Below are 14,988 nucleotides of genomic sequence, written 5' to 3'. Positions count from 1 at the left end.
GTCTATGGGGTCGCACAGAGTCGGACACGACTGAAGCGACTTAGCAGCAGCATGGGACTTCTGGGTCACTTGGTTCTTCTGTATATCTTTTTAAAGAATGTCTGTAATGTTCTCCCTAGTCGATGTATCCATTTACATTCCCACCCACAGTAGGAAGGTTTTCTTCTCTCCACACCTTCTGCAGAGTTTAGTGTTATAGAGTTTTTGAGATGGTCATTCTGATTGATGTGAGGTGATACCTTATTGGAAAATTAATTCGCCTTTCTCTAAGAACTAGTGATGCCAAGCATCTGTTCTTGTGCTTTATGGCCATATCTATGCCTTCTTCAGAGAAATGTGCATTTACATTTTTGGCGGATTTTTTTTTTATTGGATTGTTTGTTTTTTAACATTGCACTGTAGGAATTGTCTGGATGTGTTGGAGATAAATTCCCTGTGGGTATCTCCGTTTACAAGAATTTTGTCCATTCTGAGGGTCTTTCTCTTTCACTGATACTGTGCAAATGCTTTCAATGTTTATTAGCACCTTTTTGTTTATTTTTATTTGTCCTGATTCTAAGAGATGGATCAAAAACAATGTGCTGCATGTCAAAGTGTGTTCTGCTTTTTTTCCTCAACAGTTTCATAGTATCTGTACTTTTATTTAGATATTTATTTGGAGTTTACTTTTGTGTATGATAGTAGGGAATATTCTAATTTCATTCTCATTTTCTTTGCTAAAGAACCTGCCCAGTGACCCCCACAGTGGCTGCTCTCAGCATCTAGTCTCAGCAATTTCTAGTCTCAGTGAAGGAGGGTCCCCTGTTCTCTATACCCTCCCCCACATTTATTGTTCCTAGCGTTTTTGACTATGGCCATTCTGACCGGCGTGAGGTATTTGAAGTTTTGATTTGTATTTCTTTCATATTAATGATGTTGACATCTTTTCATGAGATTTTTAAAACTGTGAGTTAAACTTACTTATTCAAATGGGCTTTTTGAACACCTGCTCTGTTTTGAATATTTTTCCGATGACCTCTCTAGGACATTTCTTGAGAGGAGTGTATTTTTCTTAAAGCCCTTCAGGCACTGTGAATATAAATGCCATTTCAGTTCAATTCAGTTGCTCAGTCGTGTCCGACTCTTTGCGACCCCATAGACTGCAGCACCCCAGGCTTCCCTGTCCATCAGCAACTCCTGGAGCTTTCTCAAAATCATGTCCATTTAGTCGGTGATGCCATCCATCCATCTCATCCTCTGTTGTCCCCTTCTCCTCTTGCCTTCAATCCTTCCCAGCATCAAGGTCTTTTCAAATGAGTCAGTTTTTCGTATCAGGTAGCCAAAGTACTGGAGTTTCAGCTTCAGTATCAGTCCTTCCAATGAATATTCACGGTTGATTTCCTTTAGGATGGACTGATTTGATCTCCTTGCAATCCAAGGGACTCTCAAGAGTCTTCTTCAATACCACAGTTCAAAAGCATCAATTCTTCGGCACTCAGCTTTCTTTATAGTCCAACTCTCACATCCATACATGACTACTGGAAAAACTATAGCTTTGACTAGATGGACCTTTGTTGGCAAAGTAATGTCTCTGCTTTCTAATATGCTGTCTAGGTTGGTCATAGCTTTTCGAAGCAGCAAGCTTCTTTTAAATTTTATGGCTGCAATTGCCATCTGCAGTGATTGTGGAGCCCCCCCAAAATAAAGTCTATCACTGTTTCCATTGTTTCCCTATTTGCCATGAAGTGATGGGACCAGATACCATGATCTTCATTTTTTGAATGTTGAGAGTTTTAAACCAGCTTTTTCATTCTCTTCTTTCACTTCATCATGAGGCTCTTTAGTTCTTCTGCACTTTCTTCCATAAGGGATGATGCTCAACCACCAGAAAATAAAGTCTCTCACTGTTTCCATTGTTTCCCCGTCTATTTGCCATGAAGTGATGGGACTGGAAGCCATGATCTTAGTTCTTTGAGTGTTGTGTTTTAAGCCAGCTTTTTCACTCTCCTCTTTGGCTTTCATCAAGAGGCTCTTCGGTTCTTCTTCACTTTCTGCCATAATGGTGGTGTCATCTGCATATCTGAGGCTATTGATATTTTTCCCGGCAATCTTGATTCCAGCTTGTGCTCCATCCAGCCTGGCATTTCACATGATGTACTCTGCATATAAGTTAAATAAGAAGGGTGACAATATACAGCCATGATGTACTCCTTTCCTGACTTGGAACCAGTCTTTTGTTCCATGTCCAGTTCCAACTGTTGCTTCTTGACCTGCATATAGATTTCTCTGGAGGCAGGTCAGGTGGTCTGGTATTCCTATCTCTTGAATAATTTTCCAGTTTGTTGTGGTGTACACAGTCAAAGGCTTTGGTGTAATCAGTAAAGCAGAAGTAGAATTTTTTCTGGAATTCTCTTGCTTTTTTGATGACCCATTGGACGTTGGGAATTTGATCTCTGGTTCCTCTGGTTTTTCTGGTTTTTCTAAATCCAGCTTGAAGTTCATGATTCAAGTACTGTTGAAGCCTCACTTGGAGAAATTTGAGCATTCTTTTGCTAGTGTGTGAGATGAGTGCAATTGTGCGGTAGTTTGAACATTCTTTGGCATTGCCCTTCTTTGGGATTTGAATAAAAACCGACTTTTTCCAGTCCTGTGGTCACTGCTGACTTTTCCAAATTTGCTGGCATGTTGAGTGCAGCACTTTCACAGCATCATCTTTTGGATTTGAAATAGCTCAACTGGAATTCCATCATCTCCACTAGTTTTGTTCGTAGTGATGCTTCCTAAGGCCCATTTGACTTCTCATTCCAGGATGTCTGGCTCCAGGTGAGTGATCACACAATCATGATTATCTGGGTCATGAAGATCTTTTTTGTATAGTTCTTCTGTGTATTCTTGCCACCTCTTCTTCATATCTTCTGCTTCTGTTAGGTCCATACCATTTCTGTCATTAATTGTGCCCATCTTTGCATGAAATGTTCCCTTGGTATCTCTAATTGTATTGAAGAGATCTCTAGTCTTTCCCATACTTCTGTTTCTTTGCACTGATCACTGAGGAAGGCTTTCTTTTCTCTCCTTGCTGTTCTTTGTAACTCTGCATTCAAATGGGTGTATCTTCTCTTTTCTCTTTTGCCTTTAACTTTTCTTCTTTTCTCAGCTATTTGTCAGGCCTCCTCATACAACTATTTTGCCTTTTTGCATTTCTTTTTCTTGGGGATGGTCTTGATCACTGCCTCCTGTACAATGTCACGAACCTCTGTCCATAGTTCTTCAAGCACTCTATCAGATCTAATCCCTTGAATCTATTTTTCACTTCCACTGTATAAGCGCAAGGGATTTGATTTAGGTCATACCTGGATGGTCCATGGTTTTCCCTACTTTCTTCAATTCAAGTCTGAATTTTGCAATAAGGAGTTCATGATCTGAGCCACAGTCTGCTCCCAGTCTTTAGCCATGCCATGTAGGGCCACCTAAGATGGATGGGTCATGCTGGAGAGTTCTGGAAAAACATGCTTCACTGGAGAAGGGAATGGCAAACCTCTTCAGTATTCTTGCCTTGAGAACCCCATGAACAGTATGAAAATGCAAAAAGATAGGACACTGAAAGATGAACTTCCTAGGTTGGTAGGTGCCCAATATGCTACCAGAGAAGAGTGGAGAAATAACTCCAGAAAGAATGAAGGAATGGAGCCAAAGCAAAAACAATACCCAGTTGTGGTTGTGACTGGTAATGGAAGTAAAGTCTGATGCTGTCAAGAGAAATATTGCATAGGAACCTGGAATGTTAGGTCAATGAATCAAGGCAAATTGGAAGTGGTCAAACAGCAGATGGCAAGAGTGAACATTGACATTTTAGGAATCAGAGAAGTAAAATGGGCTGAAATGAATGAAATTTAATTCAGATGACCATTACATCTACTACCATGGGCAAGAATCCCTTAGAATAATTGGAGTAGCCCTCAGAGTCAACAAAGGACTCAAATGCAGTACTTGGGTGCAATCTCAAAAACGACAGAATGATCTCTGTTCATTTCCAAGGCAAACCATTCAGTATCACAGTAATCCAAGTCGATGGCCCAACCAGTAACACTGAAGAAGCTGAATGGTTCTATGAAGATCTACCAGACCTTTTAGAACTAACACCCAAAAAAGATGTCCTTTTCATTATAGGGGACTGGAATGCAAAAGGAATGGAAAAGTAGGAAGTCAAGAGATTCCTGGAGTAACAGGCAAATTTGGCTTTGGAGTACAGAATGAAGCAGGTCAAAGGCTAACAGAGTTTTGCCAAGAGAATGCACTGGTCATAGCAAACACCCTCTTCCAATAGCACGACCTACTTGAAGAAGCCATTTGCCACAGGCAAATTTCCTCAAGTCATTTATGGAGGGAAAAAAGCGGGGGACAAACACTACATGGCCGCAAGACCAGATGTTGAGCACCCCTAATTGTTAAGAGAAATGACAATCAAACGAGGATGGGAAATACAATCCCGCCGTCCATAACGGACATTCTCGCATGCCTACCCGCAGTAAATGCGGGAGAGAGTCAGGAGTGATTGGACCCCATGACACGGTGGTGGGAATGGCCATTGGCAACCACCCCTAGAAAAGAGAGCCTCCACAGCCAGAAAAAACCTTTCAGGGGAGCTAAGCCTGGAATCTGAAATGCCCGCTCCTGGGCCTGCATCCCAAGAAAAGCATCATTCAAAACAACAGGCGCAGTGACCACTGCAGGACTTACTGTGCAAGATGCAGTCCCAAGGAAAGGTCTACCGGCAGGACAAAGCGTCAAGAAAACGCGGCACCTATTCACGCTGCCTGCTACTCAGCCATGAAGAGCCGCCACAGAAATCATGAAAATGTGCCATTGGTCGCTACCAGGGATGACCTTGAAGGATCATACACTAAGGGAACACAGAGGAGGAAGAAAAAAATATGGTATCCCATACAGGCAACAATTTCAAAATATATGAAGGGACTCATTTAAAACCCCAAAAGTCCCTTACAATTCAAACCCAAACAAGCAATCCCCAAATAAGAAACACAAAAGTCTCAGGGTTAACTTCAGTGGTTAAGACAGATATTGACACAGGAATCTGTATCTGTCATAGGTAAGCCACAATGACTGTCTTTTTCTATTTCGTTCTTCCTTCCGTGTATATACAAAAATCTGTTTCCGTAACATATACACAGAAATCTCTATGTGTCTTAAATAATTCACAAGGACTGTCTCTTTCCTTTCTTCCTTGCTTCCACAAATACAAAAAAAAAAAAAAAAAAAAGCCAGTATCTGTATCTCCAATAAATAATCCATTAGGACTTGATTTTAGGCAGAGGGAAATTTGTTCAACCTCTGGCCATAAACTCCATGGCAAAGAATCCCCAAAAGAAGAGAGAAGCTCTTTACATGTCATAATTGAATCAGGTGACTCTACACTGACAATAAGCACAAATTAGAGATTAAAGAAAAGACAGAAAAGTCTTCTATTTTGTTCCCTTCAACCTCCTTGACTTGGGTGCTATCATCCCTGGAGCCTGAGCCAGCTTGGGTCCCATGGCTGTACTGGATGAGGTAGAGATAGCTGGGCAGGCTGACCCTAAGTGAAGCCCCCTCTAAAGCCTGTACCATCCGGTTTGCTCGGGTGTGAACCAAGTCCCCAGTGTACCCAAAGTATGGTGGAGCAACCCTCTGACCTCCAGGACTTTGGAAAAATTCACCTAGCCTCTAGGCTTCCCTAGTGTCTCAAATGGTAAAGAATCCTCCTGGAATGCAGGAGACCTGGGTTCGATCCCTGGCTTGGGAAGAACCCCAGGAGGAGGGCTTGGCAACCCACTCCAGTATGCTTGCTTGGAGAATCCCCATGGTCAGAGGAGCCTGGCGTGCTACAGTCTAAGAGGTTGGAAAGAGTTGGACACGACTGAGTGACCAAGTACTGCACCAGTTCTCCTCGTACCAGGGTCCCCAGTCCAAGCCTCCTTCCTGAGCGTGCGGCATCCTAGGCCCCTCCACAGGGGTTGTGGCCCAGGTTGGGTGTTGTCTGGAGGGGAGGGCCAGACTTTCAGGGAGAAGAAGTAGTGAGACACGAGCCCTTGAGTGTTTGCTCAGGAACATTCCACTAGAATAAACAGCTCATGAAGCCAGTTTTCCTAAGGATCTCCTTGCCCCAGGAACCAGAGTTGGGCATGAAGAACGGCAGCTGACCTCTGCAACTTGACAAGCAGTGCTTACTCACACTTCCAATTCACAAGCCCTGGGGGGCTCTTAATGACAGATGCCCTCAGGAAAGGCCCAGGGGCAGTATTGCAGAAATAAATTCCAAACACAGCCAACTTGCAAGAAGTCAACTGCAACAGGTAAATGTCCCTCACATGCTTAGAGGGAAAAGAAAAGAAAAACAAACAAACAAACAAAAAAAAACACTGACGGCCACAGGACAAGATCCCCAGCATCCCAGTCATGCCAACTCTTTGCGACACCATGGACTGTAGCCTAACCAGGTTCCTCCTCCATGGGATTTTCCAGGCAAGAATACTGGAGTGGGTTGCCATTTCCTTCTCCAGGAGATCTTCCCGACCCAGGGATTGAACCCGGGTCTCCTGCATTGTAGGCAGATGCTTTACAGTCTGAGCCATCAGGGAAGATCCGATAAAATGACAGCAAACCCCAAACCATACCAATCAGATGCACAGCTGCTCAGGTCTGCAAGCAATAAATGGAGAAGAGAGTCAAGAGGGGAGGGAACCCCCCTACACAGTTGGTGGAATGGACTTTGGCAACAGTTACTAGAAAGACAGTCTCTGCATGCCAGAAAATAAAATTTTAAGACAGGTAAGCCTAGGGCTTATCACACCAGGGCCTAGAGCCTGAGGAAACCATCCCTAAAAAAGACACACGCACCCCAGCGTTCACTAATCACAGTAGCCAACACACAGAACCACAAAATCTCCACTGATAGCTCAAAACTTAAACAAGTCGTGATACCTATACTCCATGGACTGTCATTCAACCACAAAAAATAGTGCCACTGAAATTGTGCAACTATGCCACTACTGGACACAAGGGTGGACCTTGGAGGATCATACCCTAAGTGAAAGCAGCCGGACAAAGGAGGAATATTGCAGACGATGAACCTCCTCAGCAAATAAAAAAAGGATGAAAAACTAATTTACAATGCAAAAGGAGCCTCTGAGAATTCAAATACTAACAAAGAATTCAAAAAAGAAATAAGACAACAGAGGGCCAGGATAAACTAGGAGGTTGGAACTAAATACATAGAAAGCCCTTACTCCAAGATATGCACCAAAATCTGTACCTGTAATAAATTATCCACAAGGATTATCTCCTTCCTTCCTTTCACGTTCACAGACACAAAAATATCTGTATTTCTGATAGATACTCACAAGAATCTGATGCCCAGCACAGGAAACTTTTCTCTAAGTTCGACAATATTCTCGATGGGAGAAGAACCCACAAAGGAACAGATATGCTGTATGCATATGTCAAAACGGAATCAAGTGGCTGTATACTGATGGCAAGCACAAAACCACAACCAACTCTATTCAAAAAGAGCAATGGCTTGAGAGGAAAGGGAAGGAAAGCACTATCCATTCCTGATTTGGGCTGCTACCTCATCACTGAGGAGGCTTGGTTCCCATGGCTGAACTGGGCTGGGGTCATGACACCAGGGAGAGTGCCCTTAACGTGGATCCCGAGTACCCCTGCACTGCCTGGTTTGCTCTGTCTGGGACCACAGTCCCTAGTGCACCCAAAGGATGCTGGCATACCCTCTGACCTCGAGGACCTTGGAAAACTCACCAATCGCCAGGGGTCCTGGTGCTGGGGTCCCCAATTCAATCCTCCTTCCTGAGAGTGCAGCCTCCTAGGTCCCTCATTGGGGTTATGGCCCAGGCTGGAAGGGGAGAAGCTTTAAGAACAACAACTAGTGAGACACAAGCCCTTGAGTGTTTGCTGGGGCGCATTCCTCTCTAATTCCTAGCCCAGGACACTAACTTTCCATAGGCTCTGGTTGCAGGAGGACCACAGTTGGCCATGAGGTAGTACTGCCGCCTTGTGGAAATTTCCTGTAACTACACCTTGAACACACCTGTGCTTACTGACCCCCTTCAATTCACAGTGCCTGTGGGCTTAATTGACAGCTGTCCTCAGGAAATATGCTGGGGCCTCTGTGGCAGAAATAAATTACAAACACAACCTACTTCAAGAAGCCAACTGCCGCAGGTAAATTTCCTCAAGTCCTTTATGGACAGAAAAAAGGGAGGAAAAAACACCAGCCACAGGACCAGATGTTCAGCATCTCTAATTTTTAAAGGAGGAATGACAATCAGAATGACAACAGGAAATCAAATCCCACCATTTAGAATGGACATCCTCACAGGTCCACCAACTGTCAATATGGGAGAGAGTCAAGAGATGCTTGAATCCCACGACACATTGGTTGGAAATGGACATTGCCAACAACCCCTAGAAAAGACAGCCTCCCGCATGCCAGAAGAAAAAGAACCTTTCAAGAGAGCTAAGCCTGGGATCAACATACCCACACCTGGGCCTACAGCCTGAGAAAACCATCCTTCAAAAAGACACTCACCCCCCACATTCCCTGCAGCCCTATTTACAGTACCCGAGGCAGGGTCCTAAGAAAATGTTTACCAAAAGGTTCAAGCGTCAAGAAAATGTGGTACCTATACACAATGCCTTTTACTCAGCCATGAAAAGTCACCACGGAAATTATGAAATGATGTCCATGGTTGTTACAGGATGGTCCTTGGAGGATCACAAACTAACTAAAGTCAACCAGAGACAGGAAGGCAAAAGAATACTATATCCTTTACAGGCAAAAATTTTACAAGTATACAAAAGAACTAATTTAAAACACACACACACACACACACAAATCTTAGAATTCAAGCACAAGCAATCCCCCCAAGCCTCAGGGATAAATTCGGTGGTGAAGACAAACAAATACAGAGGAATCTGTATCTGTAATAGATAATCCACAAGGATTATTTTTTTCCTTTCTTTCTTCCTTCCAAATATACAGAGAAATCTGTATCTCTAACACAGACACAAAAATCTCTGTCATAGAAAATTCACAAGGATTATCTCCTTCATCCCACAAATACAAAAAGAACCTGTATCTCTAATAGATAAACCAGAAGGACTTGATTTTAGGCAGAGGGATATTTGTTCAACCTTCTACAATAACCTCTATTGCAAAGAATCCCCCAAACAAGAGAGATGTTGTATGTACATGTCATAATTGAATCAGGCCACACTGTATACACTGAAAAGAAACACACAGCTGGGGATTGCTGCTGCTCCTGCTGCTAAGTCGCTTCAGTCTGTCCGACTCTGCGCGACCCCATAGACGGCAGCCCACCAGGCTCCCCCGTCCCTGGGATTCTCCAGGCAAGAACACTGGAGTGGGTTGCCATTTCCTTCTCCAATGCATGAAAGTGAAAAGTGAAAGTGAAGTCGCTCAGTCGTGTCCGACTCTTAGCCACCAGCGACCCCATGGACTGCAGCCCACCAGGCTCCTCCATCCATGGGATTTTCTAGGCAAAAGTACTGGAGTGGGGTGCCATTGCCTTCTCCGAACTGGGGATTAAAGAAAAGTAAAAGAAAGAAAAGTGTCAGTCACTCAGTTATGTCCAGCTGTTTGTGACCCCATGGGCTATATATAGCCTACCAGGATCCTCTGTCCGTGGGATTTACAGGGCATGAATACTGGAGTGGGTTGCCTTCCGTTTTCCAGGGGATCTTCCCGACTCAGGGGTTGAGCCCAGGGCTTCTGCACTGGCAGGCAGATTCTTTACCACGTGAGCCATATGCCTAATTCCCAGTCCAGGAAGCTGACATTCCTATGGCTCTGGTTACAGGAGGACCAGAGTTGGGCATGAGGAAGTGCTGCCGCCTTGTGGACATTTCCCGTAACTACAACTTGAACGCACGTGAGCTTACTGACACCTTCGATTCACAGTGCCTATGAGAAGGAAACGGCAACCCACTCCAGTATTCTTGCCTGGAGAATCCCATGGACAGAGGAGCTTGGCAGGCTACAGTCCATGGGATCGCACGAGTTGGACACGACTTAGCAACTAAACCACCACATGAGGCTGTTAATTGACAGCTGCCCTGGAGAAATGTCCTGGCGCCAATATGGCCGCAATAAATTCCAAACACAACCTACTTTCTAAAACTGAAAGAGACACATGTGCTCCAGTGTTCACTTCAGCACTGTACAATAGCTAGGGCATGGAAGCAACCTAGATGTCCATCCGCAGATGAATGGATAAGGCAGTTGTGGTACCTATACACAATGCAGTATTACTCAACTATAAAATAGAAGGCGTTTGAGTCAGTTCTAATGAGGTGGATGAAACTGGAGCCTATTATATAGACTGAAATAAATCAGAAAGAGAAACACCAGTACACTATATTATTAATGCATATACAGAATTTTTAAAAATATAAACAGGACACTACTGCTGCTGCTGCGTCGCTTCAGTCGTGTCCGACTCTGTGTGACCCCACAGATGGCAGCCCACCAGGCTCCCCCGTCCCTGGGATTCTCCAGGCGAGAACACTGGAGTGGGCTGCCATTTCCTTCTCTGATGCATGAAAGTGAAAAGTGAAAGCGAAGTCGCTCAGTCATGTCTGACCCTTAGTGACCCCATGGACTGCAACCTTCCAGGCTCCTCTGTCCACGGGATTTTCCAGGCAAGAGTACTGGAGTGGGGTGCCATTGCCTTGACATAAAATGCAGCAAGTTCTTCATGTATCCACCTCTTAGAATAATGAAAAATAAACCACAAATCAGAAGATGGGACCTCATTAACCACAAAACCATTTGAGTTCCAAAGGAAACCCTAAATGAGAGACAAGCACAGAACTCAGAATAGGAAGAAAGATTTGCAAAGGAAATTGCCCACAAGGGATTCATCTCCAAAACATACAAATAGCTCGTGACTCAATATCAAAAATAAATACATCCCCAAAACAAAATGGGCCAAAGATTGAAATGGATACTTCTCTAAGGAAGGTCTACAGCACTTAGGCACGTGAAAAGATGCTCAGCATCACTAATTATTAGAAAGACAAATTAGACAAAGACAAAATCAAATGAGTCCAATAGGCTGAGCACTCGCATTGGTCAGATGGCCATCTCAAAACATCTTGAAGAATAAATTCAAGGACTTCCCTGGTGCAGTGATTAAGAATCTGCTTGCAAATGCAAGAGTCACAGGTTCAATCCCTGGTCTGGGAAGATTCCACATCCATGGGACAACCAAGCCCATGTGCCACAACTATGGAGCTCTCGAACCACAGCTACGAGCCCTCGCGCCAGAACCACTGAAGCCTGGCACTCTAGAGCCTGCGTTCTGCAACCAGAAGCCACCGCAATGAGAAGCCTTCACAGTGAAACTAGAGAGCAGCCTCTGCTCACCGCAGATAAAGCCTGCACTCAGCAAGCAAGACCCAGTGCAACCGAAGATAAATTAATAAATAAAATTATTTAAAAAGAATAAATGTGGAGACGAGGAGAACCCTCCTGCACTGTTGGTCACAATCCACATATGAACATCCAGCAGGGAGAACAGTATGGAGGTTCATTTTAGAATTACCATAGAAATACTTTAGGAGTCAGCAATCCCATACCTGGGTGTAAACCTGAAGAAAATCAAATATTTAAAAGACACAGGAACCCCTGCAATCTGAGCCCCACAAGGTACAAAACCAAGTCTGAGAAGCAAGCTAACTGTAGAAATCACAGTTGGTACACAGTGGGGCACATGTACACAATGCATTATTTCTCAACCATAAAGAAGCAGGAAATACTGCCAAGTCCAGCTGCAGGAAAAGACGCTTGCGATGATCATTCCAAGGGAAGTAAGGGGGACAGGGACAGACATGTGTCATATGATATCACTTCTAGGTGTAATCGAAAAACGGATACAAATGAACTTCATTACAAAGGAGAAACAGATTCACAGACTTAGAAAAGAAACTTGCAGTTACCAAAAACGAAATGTGGAGGGTGTGCAGGGAGTAAATAGCTGGTTCAGAACAATAATACACCTTATGAACACCTTATAACCTGAGAACAGGAGCTGCTGCTGCTGTTTAGTCACTCAGTCCTGTCTGACTCTCTGCAACCCCATGGACTATAGCCGGTCAGGCTCCTCTGCCATGGGATTTCCCAGGCAAGACTATTAGAGTGGGGTGCCATTTCCTATTCCAGGGGATCCTCCCAACCCAGGGCTTGAACTCGTATCTCCTGCTAGTCTCCTGCATTGCAGGCGGATTTTTACCACTGAGCTAGCAGGGAAGCCATAAAACAGATGCTGAAGGGCTCCTAGTAGTCACATGTCCAACAGGGCTTTAAATGACACCTGCCCTCAAGAAATGTCCAAGGGGAAATCATCGCAAAAGAATTCCAAACATGGCCAAGTTTCAAGAAGCCAGTTTCAATAGGTAAATTGTATTCACAAGGTGTAAAATAATAAAAGCACATGGAAGGATACTCCATCAATAATTATTAAATCAGTGCCAATCAAAGCTCCAATAAGGTATCACTTCACACTGGTCACAATGGCCATCATCAAAAAGACCTACAAAGACTAAGTACCGCAGAGGATGTACAGAAGAGGGGATCCTCCTACGATCTTGGTGGGAACGCAAATGGTGAAGCCACTGTGGAAAACAGTACGGAGGTTCCTTGAAACACTAAACACAGAGGTAACATATGATCCTGTGATCCCACTCCTCAGCTCAGGTCCAGAGAAAGTCATCATTCAAAATGGCACACGCACCTTGATTTTCAGGGCATCACTATTTACAATAGTCAAGACACAGAATCCACCGAAACGTCCACGGACAGAAAAATGAAGACTGCGGGGTACATCTGCACCCTGGAATACTACTCAGCCATAGAACAGAAAATAATCATGTTGGCAGCATCATGGATGAACCAAAAATTACCATTCTATTTGAGGTAAGTTAAATACCCTAAGATATCACATATAGATGGAATCTATAAATTAATACCAATAAACTAATGTACAAAAAAGAAAGAGACTCACAGCCTGAGAAAACCAGATTATGATTATATTATCAAAAGAAAGTCTGAAGGGAGGGATGAATTAAGAGTTTGGGATGAAAATATACACACTAATACATATCAAGTTGACAATGAAAAAGGACCTGAATAGAACAGGGACTAGAACTGAATCGAATAGAACAGGGAACTCTCCTGAACAAACAGAACAAAAAGCAGAAGACTGGATCTATATCTATGCATAACTGAATCAAATTCATGTACGCCTAAAACTAAACATCAGAAATCAAACTTTACTCCAATATAAAATAATCTAATTACAAATTAAATTACCTGGGCTCGGTCTAGGGGAAACCAAACAGTGGTGACCCCTGTGAACTGGATCTGTGATGTGCTGTGATATCAGCATGGCCCACGCGAAGCTGCCTGACCTCATGTGAATGTGACAAGACGAAGAGAAGAAAAGGGACCACAGGTCAATCGGGGCAACACCCTCAGTTCAGAGGATGGGAATCTCAGAGGGGACGAGACACACTGCAGGTAAAGAGCAGACGGGGGTCTCCAGGTACAGGATCCTGACCGTGTGGGTGGGGTGAACCCACACAATCCCCAGGACTGAACGGGGGCCCCACGTCCTCAGTCTCCACGTCGACACCTCCTCCCCAGTCCCTGCACCTGGGGCCCCCGACCCTCAGTTAGGACACCAGGTCTCTGCTGGTTGGACCCCTAAGGCAGAAACGAGGGGGTTCCCGTAAACTCCTGGGACGGTAGAAAGAAGGGTAGGGTCGGTCTCCTCTCCCCACACTTTTTGAGAGAAGTCCTCCCCCTTCCCCTTTGTTCTGTGTGATAATAACTTTTTACAGCTGTCATGATCATGTTGAGCACACTACCTTGGTTTTGGAAGGCTTGGTCCTTTCTCGTGCCACCTAAATGCTGAGAAAACACACCAGATGCAGGGCAGGAAGACGAGAGGCAGGTCTGGCGTCTTCTGAGCAGGGCTGGTCAGCCGGAAGGAGATAACAGCAGCAACCTCACCTGATCCCATTGGCTTTTTCCTGATCCATGTGCCCTGCAATCAACTCACCAAGTAAACCTGCCCCCTGTCCCACCACGCGCATGCTGGTAAATGGAGTAATTACCAGGTAGCCCACCTGAGGCATCTCTAGGAGGCCCAGGGAGGGGGAGTCTCGCAGGGGTGAAGAGGTACACAGGCACATATAAAGTAAATACCATGAAGTATTCATTCCTAAACAAAGGGAGCTCTCACGTGTTCTTCCCTCTCAGCTTTGTGTGTGGGGTCTCCCCGCACACGATCCTGACCATGCAGGTGGGTTGAGACTCACACAGTCCCCAGACCCCCCACCTGAGGTCATACGTCCCCTCGGTCAGGACACCATGGCTGTGGTCAGCGCGCCCCCAGTGTGTAAACCAGCCAGGTCCCTGGGGCCTCCTGGGACCCTAGAAAGAAGTGAAGGGTCCTCTCCTCTCCCCACAGTGGTCCCTGAGAAGTCAGGCCCCTCCTGTCTTCACTTTGGTTCTGTGTGATTTTTTGCTGGTTTGAAAGCTCGTGCTAGAGTTGAACACACTACCTTGGTTCTGGCAGGCTCTGTCTTTCCTGTCCTGCTGAGGTGATGAGAAAACAGGAGAGCTGGGCTGAAGGACGGGGTCAGCCCTGTTCTCTTCTGAGGAGAGTCGACTGGAAGGAGAGCACAGTGGCAACCTCACCTGCTGCCCATTGACTTCTTGCCCGATCCCTGGAATCAGTTCAGCAGGTGAACCTGCCTCCCTACTCAACCCAAATGTGCTGGAAAATTGGAATAATTACCAGGTAGCCCACCTGAGGAGCCTCCATGCCCCAGGGAGGGGGAACCTGGCCGGGGGAGAGACTCAGAGCCCCCCTCAGCCCCAACCCTGGGAGGGCCATGGAGCCCCCTCAG

The 14,988-nt window shown here is 45.0% G+C and overlaps 1 long non-coding RNA gene across 3 annotated transcripts; it reads right to left on the bottom strand.

Annotated features, from left to right (window-relative positions):
• Positions 1-1,710: 1,710 nt before the first annotated feature.
• On the bottom strand, positions 1,711-14,772 carry LOC129652506 (uncharacterized). Of its 3 annotated transcripts, none has more exons than XR_008714571.1 (4): positions 14,641-14,772; positions 13,942-14,120; positions 7,792-7,900; positions 1,711-3,531 (listed from the first exon to the last, which is right to left on the bottom strand). It is a non-coding gene; the product is annotated as an uncharacterized LOC129652506 (long non-coding RNA). The 3 variants fall into 3 exon arrangements; XR_008714572.1 differs by having other exon boundaries at positions 1,711-3,493; XR_008714570.1 differs by lacking the exon at positions 7,792-7,900 and having other exon boundaries at positions 1,711-3,493.
• Positions 14,773-14,988: the final 216 nt, after the last annotated feature.

Source organism: Bubalus kerabau, chromosome 5 (genome assembly GCF_029407905.1).
Source record: "Bubalus kerabau isolate K-KA32 ecotype Philippines breed swamp buffalo chromosome 5, PCC_UOA_SB_1v2, whole genome shotgun sequence".
Lineage (NCBI taxonomy): Eukaryota > Metazoa > Chordata > Mammalia > Artiodactyla > Bovidae > Bubalus > Bubalus kerabau.
The sequence above is the reverse complement of the archived record's forward strand: the minus strand, read 5'-3'. Positions and strand labels throughout refer to the sequence as shown.